The following is a 3,430-nucleotide window of genomic DNA, read 5'->3' as shown; positions in this document are numbered from 1 at the left end:
TAGTTCTCGATACACGTGATAATGCAGAGCGTAAATATTGAAAATGTAGAACTTGTAGAACTGGGTATTATCACTCTACAGACTGTTTCATGCTGTTTCACATACTCGCACAATCCTTGTATTATCTCACTCCTGAAGATTGCATTAGCAATATTTACGCTCTGCATTACCACGTGTATCGAGCACTATATTTTGCTAGTATTGCCAACTACATTTATTCATATATATATATATAATATATATATATATATTCCTATATAATAATAATAATAATAATAATAATAATAATAATAATAATAATAATAATAATCAAGATAGCCGTCAACACTGTTAAATTATATGTAAATCATCAAAGGAAGGTAAATACAGTGTTTATGTTAACGGACATGATGTTACATCGTGTATCATAGCTCTCAACTTTCGTCCTTTATGCGTGTATTTACGAACGTAAAATATGGGTGTGTACCGGTATACTGGTGTTTATGTATGTATCTTGCATGTATGCCTACTGTATTTATGTTTTGGCTTACAGTGCTGTATTTATCACTGTGTTTTTGTTATTGTATTGATTATGTAGTTAAGTTAGGAAAGGAGGGTTCTTTCAAATACCAGTGAAGAATTGTGCTTGTGCTTTTTAGTATTAACTTAAATGTAATATCGTTCTTGTAATATTGTTGGTTTTGAACGCACCACCGTCAACTGACGAGTGCCACTGTAAAGAAAGTGTAAGTTCAATAAATTATTATTAGGCCTATATTATTATTATCAAATGAATTAGTTTCCTGAAGCAAAATATCTTAACCAAATGATCCACTCTAATTCCCCATGTAAGTTTGTTATCGTAATATATTATGTTGTAGTATATTTATGTTGTTATCGATATTTATAAGATGCAACCTGTTCAATTTCTTAATTTTCAATAACAACTGATACTCCTTTTACCCGATAGTCACTCAACTTTTCCTTGGTTTACTCAGTGTTAAATTCAAGGAGGAAGCGAAGCAGTGTTGATCCAATTTCGTTATTTATTAAAAACATTCGGTAATTTTTTTTTTCCTAAAACGAAATATTTTTATTCAAATACAGTATTTGACTTAGCACCGAGGGAAGAAATAGGCCTACAAAAATTTAAAAAAATGAAGAAAATTAATTTGAAAACTCTGAATTAGCATTGAGTTGCTTACAATAGGCTTACAATTAAAAACATTCTCTGTTCAATGTCAACATATCAAAATAATTTTCATATTGTCTTTAAACAAAAGTCTGTTTTTCTTTACAATATATATCATGTTTGGTGAAAGTCAATGATTAGTATTAATAAATGTCGACTTATATAGCGCATATTGTAGACTAACCTCTATGCACTTTACTTTATTACCCCCGATCACTGGATGAAGCGCATGGAACACAAAACTGCCCCATAATGTCACTGAAGTAATATAAACTGCAAATCGACGTAAAAAAAAAACAGACCCAAAAGTGAAATGTCAAACAAATTTCCATTTACAGTAATACTACTTATTAGTAACACATTAAGATCAGTGCTGTAGCTCTATTACCTAGGCCTATAATTGTAAATTTTAGTGAAATCAAACATCTAGGTCAGTTAGCCCTACATACATGGCGTTTGACATCGCAAAATAAATTCTCCCAAACAGATACCTAATGTAAACGCTTCTGGATTGACAAACTGAGCTCAAAGTGTCAACTGCCTAGAGGAGGACAGTAGACACAAAAATGACTAATACCTGCTGCTGCTTTGTAATCCCACACCCACTGGCGGCTTAAGCGGGGGGGGGGGGCAGGGGGTCATTGGCCACCCAACTTTTTCGACTGGGGCCCTGCCCCCCTCCCCAATTTTCTGACTGTTCCCAGCACACTGGAAGTCATATTACGATAGCTTTAAATAACTAATACAATTCACCAAACTTCGTCAAATATCCGTTGACCCCAACCGGGGGCCCTTGGCGGCCCCTCTGCCTAAATACTCGCTTCGCTCGCATACTAGACCTTATGAAATGGTCCCCCCCCCCACCCACTTTCAAAAACGTTCTGACGCCGCCGTTTCCCACACCTAAAACGATTGCTTATAATTAAACTTTTATCTGGCAATAATGTATTGTCACAGGTACGTAACGCGTATACGCTAGACAATTAGGCACTATCCATGTAGTATTAACCAAAGGAGGGGTCGTAATCTGGTCCCGTGAAAAGAATTCATGAGTGCCCCTAAGGCAAAATTCACTCTCGATAGGCTGAGGAAGACCGAAATCACGACCGGGGGCCAATCCGGCTTCGGAAAAACACTGCGTTTACAAATTTTTGAAGATTTAGAAAAAGAATTATTTTTATAAAATACTACTCTAGATGACCAAATATTTATCTCGGCTCAATAACCATTGGTCAGGTAGGCGCCCGACCCTTCTGACCGCTTCCGCCACTCCAGAAAATGCCGGAATATATATGATGTGCTATAGACCAACTTGTTATTATTAAGACAAATGCCTGCGTATTACATTTTTTTGTTATTATTTCCTATTTTCTTGTATTAAATAAAACATAATAGTATTAGGCCTATAATTATAATAGCTATTAGGCATATAATCAAACGTTCTATTTTCTTCCATAGAAAACGGCCATCTGTACTAAAAGCCCATGGCGAGCATGTTCACTATCCGGCGAGACTGATCGTTACCTACCTTGTTGTTCAAGATACAAATGCGTACCTTCATCTTCGCCGTCTACAGGAACTTGCAGATTTCAGCGGACCTAGTACCCTCCGTTGTCCAATAAATTTTAAAATTTTCAATGCAAATCAATGTTATATGCTACTCACTTACCTATTCTGAAACTGTTGTTTTGAATTATTAATAGTATGACATATTTAACGATTCCAGGGAAGATAGACGTGTAGTGATGCAGTGAGGTATAAGAAGGAAATGAACGAATATTGATCAGAGTAGAAAGCAGTGTCTTATACACAATAGTAATAGTGATTGAATTGCTACTGTCAAGGATTTCTCCTGTCTCAAATTTTCAACAATTCCAGACTCAAAAATAAACGTTAAACTTGCAAAACAGTATGGCTTAGTAAATTTGTTATTACTTAGAAGTCTGTCCTGATCAGAATTCTATTTGGAGGTCTCGGCAAACACCATGAGTACACTATTTTCAATTGACACTTAATAACTCACTATTAACTATCAAATAAAACAACTCAGTTTGAAAACGGTAAAACAAAAACAAAAAGTATATGAGACATCTGTAGAGGGCGTAAACTCCATGCGGTAAAGAGCGCACTCGAGATGTGATGGAAGATACTATTTAGATATGCTGTGGAAATGCATATGATAAACCTCATACAAAAAGAGCATGCATATTAGCCTCTAAAACCTGATCACTTTCGAGAGGTTTTGAGCGACGCCCGACC

The 3,430-nt window shown here is 35.6% G+C and overlaps 1 long non-coding RNA gene across 1 annotated transcript in view; it reads left to right on the top strand.

The window, feature by feature from the left end:
• LOC117102516 overlaps positions 1–3,083 on the top strand; it is a 6,429-nt gene extending 3,346 nt beyond the window's left edge. Inside the window, exon 2 of the long non-coding RNA XR_004444430.1 lies at positions 2,630–3,083. This is a non-coding gene — a long non-coding RNA (uncharacterized LOC117102516). The remainder of the gene's footprint in view (positions 1–2,629) is intronic.
• Positions 3,084–3,430: the final 347 nt, after the last annotated feature.

The sequence above is a fragment of the Anneissia japonica genome, unplaced genomic scaffold (assembly GCF_011630105.1).
Source record: "Anneissia japonica isolate Jap-2015-1 unplaced genomic scaffold, ASM1163010v1 scaffold1489_len2284818_cov182, whole genome shotgun sequence".
Taxonomy (NCBI): Eukaryota; Metazoa; Echinodermata; class Crinoidea; order Comatulida; family Comatulidae; genus Anneissia; species Anneissia japonica.
Note: the sequence above shows the minus strand (reverse complement) of the source record. Positions and strands in the feature narration are given on the sequence as shown.